Raw genomic sequence first — 14,701 nt, 5'->3', positions numbered from 1 at the left:
TGTTCTACTTAGTTAAGTATTAAAAATGTTTCCTCATATACACACACATGTTTTTACTCTTGACTATATTTTTGTCAATTCCTGAGTTAAATGTCAATTCCTTAATAAATGTTCAACTTTTGATTATTACGGTTGTTTGTGTTGATGCTCTAGTAATTCTGAGTGTGACGTTCATTTCCAACCTATTTTGGGCTCATTTTAACCCATCAATAAAGTAATTTTTAAACAATAATTGAATAAAATAAAACAGTTGGTCAAATACCCAGCGCTTGGTTGCCAAAAAAAAAACCTTAGACTCTTAGTCTGTACGGATTTTTCATTTTTGTGTGAACGATCCCTTTAAGAAAACGGTGTCCTACACATTTCTAAGAACATGTGTATTCAAGCCAAGAGATGTCGTAACCGTTATTAAAAGAGGTTAAATCCTCATCAGCTTTAGCGGAAGGAGAGATCAGGAATCAAGTGAATTTCAGAGATCACTATAGAAAATTCCAGAGAGAGCAGGGGGTTACAGTAGTTAATTTTATTTAACCTCTGTTTTTTTTAAGGACGCATTATACTGACCAAAGGTCACAGTTACAAAGAATTATATTTCAAATGAAATGTTTTATTTTATTTATCAAAGAATCCTAAAAAATAAAAAAAGTATTAGGTTTCCACAAAAATATTAAGCAGCATAGTCGTTTTAAACTGTGATAATAAGAAAAGTTTCTTAATCACCAAATCATTTTCATAATTTCCAAATAATACTGTTTTTACTGTATTTTTTATCAAATAAATACACTTTGCAGGGCATTAGAGACTTTTCAAACACATAAAATCTTACCGACCCCATACTTTTGAACGGTAGTTTGTTTTCTGTATGTTCAATTTATTCACTGCTGAATCAAAGCTAACGATTGAACCTAGAAGTCATGCTATACTTTAACATTCACTAATAAAGAACATCCAGATGAATTCACGTAACTCAAGACAATAATGCAGTCGTTGTAGAAAGTTGTGAAAGCATTTCAGTTTAACACATTGTGAAGATAATCCAATTAACTACAACAAAACTTTGTTTTCATTTGTGAAGTTTTTCTCAGTTGTTAGGTAGTCAACAAAACACATTTTACAGTATATGGCAGGATTGCAACAAGAAACCACTGCTCTCTAAAAAGAACATTGCTTCCCGTCTAAAGTTTGCCAAGGAACATGTGGATGAGGCCGAGGACTGTAAGAAGAATGTCCTGTGGTCTCATGGGTCCAGAGAACTTCTTGGCTTTAAATAAGAAGTGTTACATTTGGATAAAAACCACATACTGTGTGCAATAATAGGAACCTAATCCTAACTGTAAAGCACAGTGGTGGCAGTAAAATGATTTGAACCACAGTTAAACTGAAAAAGTCTACAGGACAATATAAAGCTGTCAGTCTGGGAACTGACACTTAAAACACTGACACTGCAGCAAGACAATAGCCCTAAACATATAAGGTCTACCATGTTTGAAGCACAAAAAATGTTTTAGCATGGCTAGACATGAGTGTAACCCAATAGAAGTGTTGTGGAAAGATCTAAAGATAGCAGTTCACACATACACACACAGAAATGTTGGAAACCCAACAAAAGTCACGAAGGTGGAAGAACTGTTATATGGAGAAATGAGCCAAAATTTCTCCAATGCTCTTCCTAGACAGGACTGATCCCCCATTACCCGAAATGGTTAGTGGTGTTGTTGCTAAAGGGGGTAAAGACAATCACGCTGTGGTATCATTTTGCACATAAGCTAAAATATACAAAGGGTTTGGTATCTTTTTTTTTTTTTTTGGTACTTTAAAATATCTAGCTGAAACAAGGCTCAAACATCATCTGAACTTTGATTAAAAAACAGCCTGAGAAAGCAAAGCATGTGTTGTATTATGATTGCTGAGGCTTACTGGAAGAACACAGAATGCTTTTTCACATAGAATGAAATAAAAAATGCTTTAGTCTGACAAATAAACCTGTCGCAGTGCAATGCTAAAGTTAAAATGCTAATTTTCCTTAACTACCTAACTATTTAAATAGTTGCTTTGACAATTTGGTGGTTAAAGCTGGCAGAAACTCAGGCAGAAACCCTAGCAGACATGTAAATAACAATATTTCAGTGACAGAATGTGGCTTACAATCAATAATGAAAAATGTGAAAAAAGTTAAGAAAGCATTTAAAGAACTTTACATAGCAAAAGGTTCATATGAGAAATCACACAACTTTGAACACACAGTTGATGGAACAATCTCTAATATCAAGTTGACACAAAAAGCAAAAGGCACATGCAAAAGACACATAACTAGCATGCAGAACATAAGAGAACAATGACAGAGAAAGTATTGGAGGCTCTTTTGCTGTAATTGTTGTTACATAAGAGAACTCTTTATTATTAGACATGCAGCCCCCAGATCACTTTCTCCCTCATCATGTTACCGTCCCGAGACTTGACAGCAGCAGCTGAGACTAGCGTTTAGATATAGGCATAGCATTTCACTGTTGTCCTTAGAGGGGCAAAACAGGGTGGGTTGGGAGTTGGGCTGCATGATGAATCGAAGTTAAACCGCCAGTGATTTGGCAAAGGCTGCATTTTTTTAATGCTTGTCAGTGAAGCACGGCTCTGTGATCAGTAGTAAATGCTGCTCCATCTGAAAGCCAGAGGGCGCTCTTGCGCAGAAACCCCAAATATGCCTTGCATAAGTATGATAAATGCTCGCCGTTCTAGGAAATCCCTATGGGCATCATACTATTGCTGTAGCTGAATAAACAGAAGATTGAAAAGTTTTGATTGATTAAAGAACTCAGATAAACCAGATATTGTTGTAGCTATGAGTTTAAAGGAATATGCCAATTTTTTGGGACTTTAGCTTATTCACCGTATCCCCCGGAGTTAGATAAGTCCATACATACCCTTCTCATCTCCGTGCGTGCTGTAACTCTGTCTGACGCACCCACCGCTAGCCTAGCTCAGCACAAAGACTGGAAGTAAATGGCTCCAGCTAGCATACTAATCCCAATAAGTGAATAAAAATTAAATAAGTTTATAAGTGAAGTGCATCAGACAGAGTTACAGCACGCACCGAGATGAAAAGGGTATGGACTTATCTAACTCTGGGGGATACGTTGAATAAAGCTTAAGTCCCAAAAAGTCGGCGTGTTCCTTTATTATCATGAAAATACCTGAGAAGGGTTAAAGTATAGTTCAATGCTAGATAGCCTTTATCACTGTATAGAATACTATAAAATAATAATGTTGTGTCCCTTATTCTGTGTAAGAGGCCAGATCAGCTCATAAAAGGATGTTTTCAAACACCCAACTGACATTATGAAGTGAGTTGGGGTAAAAACAAGTTATAAAATGTTGTCTTTTGTTGGACAAGAGGTTCATAAATGCTTCTCATGTTTGGAAAGATGTTTTACACGTGTTGCTTTTTCAAATGCACTTTATAAGTGACTCAAACTCACAGTTCTTTCAGATCGAGCAGCATTTACAGAGCTATGCGTCACTGACAAGCTGCACATAAAAAAAAAAATACAGTGGTGGTCAGAATTAATGGCACCCCTGGTAAATATGATCAAAGATGGCTGTAAAAATAAATCTGCAGTTTATCCTTTTGATCTGTCATTCAAAAAAATTGCTAAAATATAACCTTTCATTGAAGTAAAAGAAAATTGAAATTGGGGGGTAAATTATGAAATAAATGTTTTTCTCCAAAACATGTTGAGCATAATTTTTGGCGACCTCCTTTTCCCCAGATATTAGCTCTGAGTTTTCTGCTATAATGCCTGATGAGTTTGGAGAACAACTGAAAAGAGATCAGAGAACATTCCTCCACACAGAATCTCTCTAGATCCTTCAGATTGCCATGCTTCTTTTCTTCAGTTCAGCCCAGCCTACTTATTTTCTACAGGGTTCAGGTCAGGGAACTGGGACAGTCATTGCAGAAGCTTCATTTTGTGCTCAGTTACCCATTTTTGTGTTGATTTTGATGTTTGTTTTGGACCATCGTCCGGATGAAAGATCCAACCACGGCCCATTATAAGATTTCTAGCAGAGGCATTCAGGTTTAGATTTTTTATCTGCTGGTATTTGCTATATAATACCATGTATCTGAACAAGATGTTCAGGACCTCCAGCAAAAAAAATAGGCCCACAACAAAAATCCATTGGTATATATTTAACCGTAGGAATGGGGTACTTTTAATCCCTGTTTGCACCAAAACCATTTAGTGGGTTTGCTGGCAATTTTTTTTTTTTTTTTGTCGTTTAGTTTCATCTGACCATAGAAACCGGTCCCTTTTGAAGTTCCAGTCGTGTCTGACGACTGAATATGCTGGAGTTTGTTTTTGGATTGGCAAGGAGGATTTTTCTTGAAACCCTCCCAAACAATATGTGGTGATGTAGGGGTTGTTTGAATTTTTTTTATTTTTTTTAGGCTTTCTGACCCAAGACTCAAGTAATCTCTGAAATTCTCTAGCTTTGATCATATTTATACTCCTGTGAAACAAGAAGTCATAGCTAGACAATTTCATGTTCCTAGTCACCCTGGTGTGCTAAAAAAAATGTAAATATTAATGGGAATATACTTCAGAGATATTTTACACATAAAAAAATTAAGGTGTGCCAATAATTGTGGCCAACATGTTTTGGAGAAAAACATTTATTTCATAATGCGATAAGCATTGATTTTATCAAATTCACAATGAGACTGATTCAATTCGATTTGATTTTGATTAATGATTCAATTCTATTTTGTTTATTGCATTCATAGTATTATGTAAATTCTTCTCTTGTGTCTCATAAGAAGAGGAAAAAGACAAACTATTATTCTTGACTAAAACAAATGAGTCAAGATTCAAATAATCCATGTTTCAAGATTGATGCATTTGTATTGGCAGAATTTGGGATCAATGCATGGAGCAAACAAGTGAATCGTTACACCCTTAAGAGTAATAGATCATATATACAGGTTCACCACTCTACAAGCTTTCAGAAAGATCAGAGAAGTTGAACGAACTGTGTAGAAACAAACACTTCCATCGTTGTCAGACAGTCACTTTGGTACAGCATTTGCATATCTGACTTAATTTGCTCATGTCACCTGCAATAAATGGAATTCTAAATGAAAGATAAATATTAAAAAGAAAATTAAAAGAGGGATTAAATTCCAGTCCAGTCCACCCATCTCATAAATCTTTCTGACGTATTGTAGACGAATCAATCTATGCAACACACTGACTGACTACAGTTCAGTAAACCACAGATCTGTCCTGAGCAGGAGTCTTTGGTTTAAAAAGAACTGTAGGCAAATGAAGTTTCAATGAACAGTCAATGATTCAGACAGCAATAAGCTAAAGTGAACAACAGCAACAGTCTGTCACTAAGCCTACACCTGCAGCCTGTTGGTTTTTTTGTTCTTAATCCAGTTATAGGCAACAAAAGCAAGGACGAAAAACACAGACAAAAACACCTTTCCCTTACCTTTGAAACCGGGAAAAAGCTTTAATCTACAAGTCTTTGAAAAGGAAGATGAATCCAGTCTGTCTGATCTCAACGTCAGCTCTCATAGAAATACACACACTTAAGAGACAAAATGACACAAAAGCACATGCGCACACGTGGAAACTCCCTCCCAGACTGAGAGTGACTCCTGCCCTGGACAGCACTGCTTCGGTGTGAAGGGAAAATCTGATGTCTGTCAAGCCAGTGCTTCTCGTTTCTTTGGTAGCATAAACTCCTTAAGAAATCCACCTGAAGTTACATCTCTGTTGTTCTTTATTCAAAGCTGAGGACAGAAGCTGAACCCCCGCAGTTTCCCATGGAGGGTTAACGCTAACCGAATGTTCCCGTGTCCACAGTGTTATCTGACCCTACATAGCACCATCACCCCCACACTGAGAGGCGGGACGGCAGGGAGGGCAGCCAGAGAAATGGGGGAAATGGACGGGTTAAAGAAAGAGGAGGGGTTAAAGACGGATTCATTTTCAACTCTATGGGGAACAAAATCCCAAAATTTGATTACAGTGAGGTTGGATGGCACTGACAAGTCTACATATTTTTATTTTCTAGGTATAAACAAGTACAAGGAATGTTGTGTTTTCCTGGCAGCCCTCAATTCCACCATGCTGCCTAAAAACAAACATTCTTTCTCAGTTTCAATCAAACAAAAAGTTCATTCAAACTGGCTAATTCATTAAACAGGATCACAGCTTATTAGACAAGTTTGAACACAAATTTCTGCCATAATGTAATTCTTTATTGCAGAAAATCGCTTATATTGCAAGGCAAATAAATAAATAAGTGCTGTCAAATAGATTAATCGCATTTAACATAAAAGTTTATTAACATAACATATGCGTATATATATATATATATATATATTATATGTCTGTGTGTATATACTGAGACACACACACACACACACACACACACACACACACACACACACACACACACACACACACACACACACACACACACACACACACACACACACACACACACACACACACACACACACACACACACACACACACACACACACACACACACACACACACACACACACACACACACACACACACACACAGCGAGAAAGCTTGAACAGCTAAGCCTTGAACCACTGGGAACATCACCCTTTTAGAAAAATGAGGACAGAGGAGAGTCTGCTGTGAAAAAGAGAACCCGACAGAGCTAGTAATAAAACAAGAATCAACATTGGCTTGGCTTTTCGAAGATGGCAAGAACTGAGGGATTTGAAATGTTGTACAAGTGATGCAGAGATGGCGTTTTCGTTTTTATCACTCAGCAGGTGAGTAAGGTATTTTATTGTGCTGACAAATTGCCATATGTAGCTCTCTAACAGAGTTCATTGTAAAGCATTATCCATTGTGAAGGGTCATACTCATTCGCACAGTCACGCAGAACCGAAGCACAACCAAAACAATTTTCGTCCACAAAATACATGCAGTTTTGTTTTTTAACCGCTAGAGGACCAAAAGTTACATAGTGTACCTTTAAGGTTTTCCTTGTAGAACTTAAAGTGCCCCAATAATGCCCCAACTATTTTAAAGTTCCCTAATGTTGTTTTGGAGTCTACTAATGTTGTTTTGGACTCTCCTACAACATGTTTACATGCATCATTTACATGCATTTGCACATCATCACTAGTGGTGTGACGACACATGTATTCGTATTGAACCTTTCGGGACGAGGTTTTCAGTTCGGTAATCGGTAGGGCTGGGTATTGACACAAATTTCACAATTTGATTTGCATTTTGATTCACAAGCTTGCAATTCGATTCCAATTTCGATTCCGATTCGATTCGACTCAATATTGATTATTTTGGATATCAGGCACAATACATGGCAAATTTTCTCAAGGAAAACAAATCTCAGTTGAATCATTAAAATTGTTTCATTAGTCTATTATTGCCTAATATTGAAGGTAAAGATTTGCTGATTTGTGTACAAACACTTAAAGTACACTTTTATTTATTTTTCTAATAATAAAGTTATATGAAATATAATGGTGGCTGCAGTAGCGTACTGTGGGGTTTCAGTCAGGGCCTTCAGTAAAGCACAACCCCCCCTCCACCTCCATGCTTGTGTTCCTGCTTCAGAAGCTACTGAGCCTCTTTTATTTCTTTATTTATTATTTAGGCCTACTTTAATGTATTTTTATTTTACATTTCTTTCTTATGCTATGATGCGGCCTACTTTAATGTAATGTATTTTTATTTTACATTTCTTTCTTATTCTATGATGCTTGTATTTTGTCTGATTAAGACATTTCGTATTTTGTAGGGATGGGCATTTCAAGCAAAAATAATATTTGACGATCGCTTGCAATAATTTGATTATTATTCAAAACCCCGCCCCCCCTTTACATTTCATTTAATTACATTACATTTCTCTGTACTGTAGGCCTACGTGTTGTAGCCATTAAAGTAAAGTTAGTTTCATACTTATGTTTAAATATGTTATTTTTTCCATTTCATCTATGTTGATTATATGAAAAGTGATCAGCCTATCACCCAGTATGAGTAGCCTAATCATGCGTAATATCGAGAGACATTTTGACCGCTTTATTAAGTTTTGTTTTGTATAAAGCCCTTTAAAGTGAATTTCGTTTTGTATAAATTGTATCTTAATTTTAATCAATGTTTTAACCAATTGCCTGGATTTAATAAATAAGAAGCAAATATAGCAGCCTATAATCAGGACATGGAGGCGCCGACGCGATATAACTTGCATCCCACGTGAAGTGGAGCTTGTCTCATAAATGAACAGAAACTCAGAAATATATCTAAGCTTGAAATGTCTACTTTTAAACAAAACAATTCAAAACGAAAAGAAACAGACAACTCTCTTATAATCCGTATGAAGTGTGCATTTCTCTCTGTAGGCACCTTCACAATACTGTGAAGGGGCACGAGTCAGCATCGTCACAGAAAACACTATTTATTAAGAAACAATTAAAATGTCTCCTTGTTATATTTGACACATTCATAATGATTAGGCTACATTTGCCGGTTCTTTGTGGCAAGCTTTATGTGTCTTACTGATCGAATATCGTGATATCCCTATTTTGTACCGGGCCATTTATGGTTTTTCACATTGTTCATAAAGTTCTTGGTTAAAAAGAAAAGAAAAGAAGCTACTGTGCCTAATATTATTGTATACAGCTCGTATTTATAATAAGTCTTCTTCTCTGTTTAACAAACGGCTCTTAGCCACCAATTACATTAAACTCATAGTTTAGCTAAGGACTTATAGTTTAAAAGTGTATATAACATGGATTTAAAAATAATATGAAACACACAACCATGAATGTTGAAAATATTTTTGTGCATTTATTTAAAATGATTAAAATGTATTTGAAACTGATTACAATATTTCTATACATAAAAAATAATTCATACAACGTAATTTTTTTTTATTAATAAGCTAGTCGATGAAAATGCTTGCATAGCGACAAAATTTACTCTTACTCTTTTACAAAACATTTACAAAAACTTGGTCCCAACAGGGCCTTTAACGTCAACATGTTGAACAAGTTTGCTGGCTCCAGACGCCTGGCAACAGACAGACGTGAACGTGCTTCCTCATTCCGTTCTTCACTGCACTTCCTGTGTGAATGATACTGTGTGCGTGCATGTGAGGGAGAGAGAACAGGGGGCAGCTGAAAGCACTGCGTGGGTAACAAACTTACTAACACCCCTCGCAGTGTTGTCAGCTGCACCAATAGACAGTAAAAGAAAGGCTGCACCCCGTTCCTCACTGCACTTCCTGTGTGAATGATAAATAACCTATTCAGCTCAGTGCTAGCTGTTAGCCAATCATAGCGGTCATAGTTACCCTCAGTGAAGTGCCGCACAAAACCTTTTCCGGCCTTGGTCAGCCCATCCAGCTTAGGTGTAGATCTTCCTTTTTAAAAGATCTCTTTCTTCTCTCCAAACATACGCCTTGAAAAAGGCACACAAAGGAGATCGTCAACTGGACTGGTAAGAGGTGTGAAGGCAGCGGCCATAGCTCAGTTCACTGACATTGCTCACAACCCGCCAACATTTCAAACGGTTGATGACATCAGCGGGGGCTAGCGCCGACACATCGCTGAGCCCTGAGGGCGTTCTGTCACTGCGCATCGAAATTTGATTGGCTAATGATACACTTCAGTCAAAGTTATGATCAAATGGGAAATGGCAGCTTCAACTGAACGGTAGCTATACTTCTAGTGCTGGTCCACGGAGCTGTGATGCGTTTAGATGACCATATGGAAAATCCAGCTCAGCCTCACAAAAAATAACCATATTCTTTATGGAAATATAAACGTAAAAATCAAAAATATTTATTTTACATATTATATTATATTATATTTTAGATTCTGACAGGGCCAGCAGAGAAGGCCCTGATGGGCCTGACAGCCCACCTCTGGGTGGCTGTCATAAAAACTTGCCAGATTTATTCAAACATGCATTAAATATTGAAGAACATAAAAAATTATAATGAATATGTAATATGGTGCATATATTTAGCAAAATGCTCCTCTCTAGAGTTAATTTTTCTATCTGACTAACGCGTTTAAGGTCACTGGATAGGGTTTTTCTGAGGTAAATGTGACGTTAGATGTCATTGTGTACAAGCTGTTTCACTGACGTCTTACACGGTTGAAAAGATTGAGCGATTCTATGTGACAATACGGATTTCGATAAGTTGTACTCTATCTTTTAACACACTTTCAGATGCTCATTCTTGTTTATTTCACGCTGTAACTGGTATTATTAAGGCGGAAGAGAAGATCATGTGTGATCGGCGCTGCTGCTTCTCTTGAGCTGAGCTGAGCAGTGCGCGCCAGAGCGATCTCACGCCACAGCGCCAAAACGGTTATGTTTTTGAATTTCGTAAGAAAATGTAATTTGAAATCTGAGACTTTGTTTCATATCAATAGTAAAGCACAAAGATTATCGTGTTTATTGGATGGGATGCGCGTTACGATGTTCCATTAATTCATCAACTGAAAACAAGATGACTAATCGATTCTTGGGATTTAAGAATCGATATCGGTTCGTAAAAATGAGAATCGATTCAAATCGAGGAATCGATATTTTTTACCCAGCCCTAGTAATCGGTAGGCTACACATTACAAACCGAATGAGTCGTTGGACCATTTTTCCTGCCGACCAAAATCCGCGCTGGTGCGATCCCCACAACGTTGCACAACATCAAATGGCAAATGTAATTAAAGTGGAACGAAACTGTGCTACTCATTATTTTGTGCTTCACGGACCTTTTATCAGTTTGGACCATCAATGTCAGTGCAGCGCGAGCCGATCTTGATCAAGCGACACTACTACAAGGCTAAAAGATCCAGTAAAGAAAGCATTTGAATTCGCCACTATAGTAATAACATTGCTGCGAGATCTAGTGAGAAGTAGTCAAATTTATCCGTTATTAACGGATCAAACAGCGCTGACGTGGAAACCAGGAGAAACACTGTTCCATGAATGAGCTAGTTATAGGTTGTAAGTCCACAGATCAGCAACATTCACCATGGATTTATTGTAGTAACACTAACTTGAAAGCATTTTACTATTTCTGCCAAACTTCCATGGTTACATCCCACATCTTTTTCCAGCACTTCAAAACTCAAACATTATCATATTTAAATGTAATTTTTAATGTGATGACTAAAACATTATTTTGTTCATCCTTCAAAGATTACCCCCATTTATAAAACTAAAAGTTTCAAGATGTAGGAAAACTCACACTTATTTAAAAAAAAAAATTCTTTTAATACATAGGACATTTCTCTGGCATTTCTTTCTTTTTGCTGTATCGAAAACGAACCATGACACCACTGTATCGTATCGAACCGAACCGTGAATTTTGTGAACCGTAACACCCCTAATCACCACATTTTCAATGATTCTCAAACGACTCGTCAGATGAATCAATCTCTCTAAATCCCTTCTTTCTGTGAGCTACTCTGCTCTGATTGGCTGTTGTACGCAGTAGACTGTTGTGATTGGTCTAATGCGTACAACGCGCATGTCGAAAACAAAAAAAATGGTTTGCCAACCTTTCCGTAGAATACGGAATCGTCCCGTATTTGACACATAAAAGGCTTGTTCCGTATTGAACGGATACGGAACGCACTTTGTTCCGTATTTTTGAGAATCAATTCAGTGCAAATCCATGACAGACACATAGCTTCTAATATATGTCAGACAGACTATGAACGAAGACATTTGTAGGCTATGATAAGAAAAAAACGAAAAAAAACGGTGCGGTAGATACTTATTTCTCCCCCTGTTTGTCTATGATCAGCCGCGTAGCGTTTTAACACCTTGGAACATCATCAGAGAATGCCCTTTTAATTGGTCGTTAGTCATTGTGAGTCATGCATCGTAGCAACAATGACGACAAGTGACAACAGCGGGAAATGTAAAAATGACTACCTCCGATCAGGGCTCCGGCGAAAAGAAAGTTAACTATAATGGAAGTATAATTATATAAAGATATTTGCACTACACTTCCTTAAAATGCTGTCTAACTAAATTAAAAATATTATTTTTGCACTGGAAAGAACATTCAAGAAGTCTAATTCTATTGAATAAGTTCGCACAAGGCTACAGAAGACTGTTGTGTTTATTTTTCTTCAAATGCAGTCTAAGCCGATGAGTTTTGAATGTTATATGTTGTATTTGTTTAAGTAAAAAAATAAAACGTATTATAAACTAAACAAATCCATGGTTCATTGTTGGCAAAATGATCATGACAGCCTTTATATATCTATGTGGTTCAGTCTTGTATATTGATTAGGCCTACTTTGCTATTCTATAAATATATAGGCCTAAAAAAGTTGTATTATAATATGCTATAATGTATGATAGCATACAATTCACCAGAATTCATCATTTCAGGGGTTATTTCTATTTCTATTTCTTCCGTGGGGGCATGTCCCCAACTCATGAGAAGCAGTCATCAGTAAAATAAAGGGAACACAGCAAAAGTTTATGATTATACTGCTGTGGTATCGTGGTAAAGATGAATTTTAACCACTGATTCTTCACATACTCGTCCTTGGGCAGTGAAGAAAAACTGGCTTTACCTTCACAATATAGAGCACAGAGCAGTCTTCTCGACATGATGCTATCCAGTATCCACAGGAATCAGCTGCAGTGTTTGAGGTTCAAGTTTTCTCTGGGTATCTGCAAGCGCAATAAGTGGGCGGGCAATATGCTAATGTTTAGTCTTGACGTCACAACGAAATGGCTTATGACTTGTTTGAAAAACCATTCATTTCATTGACTCAAGAGTCAACTCTTACTTTTGAAAGACAATAACTTTATATACAGTGCAATTTCAGATTTAAAACTTTGCAGGATGTTTTCATTCACTTAGAGCTATGTTACGCACTACATGAAAGGACATTTTAAAAAATACACAATAGGGGCACTTTAAGCAATCAGTCTCTTTTAGGTTTGTCTATGCTTGATTTTGAAGTTTGAGGTTTCAATGCGAGCAGAGCTACCCAAGCACGATCCTGCAGATAACAAATGACTGACAAAATGTACTCTCTCTAATCACTTAACACTATTATGGCTGTTTAACTCCAATTAGTTATGAAAAAAGAAATAGCTTTCCTGGTTACAACACAGTGTATACTTCATTATGAAAGTTAACCATATTAAGAGTGTGAAAACTCCTTCAACTTGTATTTCGATTCAAAATTATAGTGTAATGGCAAGCTCAGTAAGCATTTTTATTGAAAAGCATACACAGGACAGAAATTACTTTTCTCACTTCTATTGAAGATAAGATGTAAACATCTACTTTTCTGTACAGCCTCTACAATTTACTATTTTTATAAAGATAAGCATGCAGTGGATGATCCTAGTTAGTAGATCATGCTTTAAAGGATTTCATGCAGTGACTGGTGATAAGCTGAACAACAAAAGAGCGGAATGAGCAAAGCGGATCAGGGTGACAATGAGAGTCTCTATTATTAATTGTTTAAAGGAGCTGGTGCCTTTGAAATGGGAAATGTCTTTGTGAGGATTAGGGACACAAGGTCATACATATTCACTAAAGGCATGATCCTGCTAATTATACTCAGAACAATAGATTTTGGCCTTTACTGGGCTGCGCACAAAGCTCATTAACAGCATCTGTTGGCATAATCAAAAAGTGCACTAGCCAACATTAAAGAGAGCAAGAACTCACAAGTAGTCTTCTGTAGTGCTGTATGAGACGGGTTTCAAAGCCTATTTCGCATTATTTCGGCAAACACAAGCTTCATAGACAAAATCAGTATATGTAACCTTAAATGGAACAAATTGTCTAGACTCCAGCCATCCTGACCATCTTTAATGGTAATGGGCGAAACATACTGTACATAAGCACACAGTCAGTGGTCTGTCAACAAAACAGAGGACAAAAACAAAAAGCTGTGTAAAATGAAAACGATTTAGGCTACGGACTGGCTTTGACCGTTCCAATGTGGCGGACAGCTTACGTATAGTGGCTCATAGAACCATTTACATTTCTTCATTTAGCTGACGCTTTTATCCAAAGCGACTTACAATTGCTATATATGTCAGAGGTCGCACACCTCTGGAGCAACTAGGGGTTAAGTGTCTTGCTCAGGGACACATTGGTGTCTCACAGTGGATTCGAACCCAGGTCTCTCACACCAAAGGCATGTGTCTTATCCACTGCACCATCACCACCATCTGCCAATGAGGTATCAGCTGCCAATCAGGTATCTATGCATGTATATCTATAGCTATGAGCACCATCTTCTGACAAGACAAGAGAATTCATTCAGCAAGACCCTCACAGTGCATTATGGGTATTCTTTAGCCATTGAGCGTACATCAGTTGTACAATTTTTATCGCGGTGCATTATGGTATTGAATGAGTGCACTCAATGTTCACTATGGTTTTGGACACCACTACAAATGGCTGTCTTCTCAAACAGTGCCCTATTTAAGGGTATAGGCATAGACAGTAAAAGAAATGGACACAGCGACCCCGTTGATTTCAACGGAGAGAGTTGAAGCCGAACATGGGCACTCACTTCCTGATAGCCAAGCGTTCTGCGCAGGCTAAAACTGAGCTTGATGACGTAGATGTCACGTGAGCAACCTGACTGACAGTTGTAAATCTTCTAGTAGCTGTGCCAAGA

The 14,701-nt window shown here is 37.3% G+C and overlaps 1 protein-coding gene across 5 annotated transcripts in view; it reads right to left on the bottom strand.

Annotated features, from left to right (window-relative positions):
- Window positions 1–14,701, bottom strand: part of tiam2a (TIAM Rac1 associated GEF 2a) — a 137,572-nt gene that overhangs the window by 99,971 nt on the left and 22,900 nt on the right. For 2 of the 5 annotated variants that reach the window (XM_077238648.1, XM_077238644.1), the window contains exon 1: window positions 5,491–5,912. The exons of 2 other annotated variants lie outside the window; for them this stretch is intronic. The gene's annotated coding sequence lies outside the window, so the exon portion shown is untranslated. Of the gene's footprint in view, window positions 1–5,490; window positions 5,913–14,701 lie in introns of those variants that run through there. One more of the 5 variants, XM_077238646.1, reaches the window with a different exon arrangement.

The sequence above is a fragment of the Siphateles boraxobius genome, unplaced genomic scaffold (assembly GCF_051911475.1).
Source record: "Siphateles boraxobius isolate OS27281-9 unplaced genomic scaffold, OSU_SipBor_1 22, whole genome shotgun sequence".
In the NCBI taxonomy this organism is placed as follows: Eukaryota; Metazoa; Chordata; class Actinopteri; order Cypriniformes; family Leuciscidae; genus Siphateles; species Siphateles boraxobius.
This window is presented reverse-complemented; position numbering and strand designations above follow the sequence as displayed.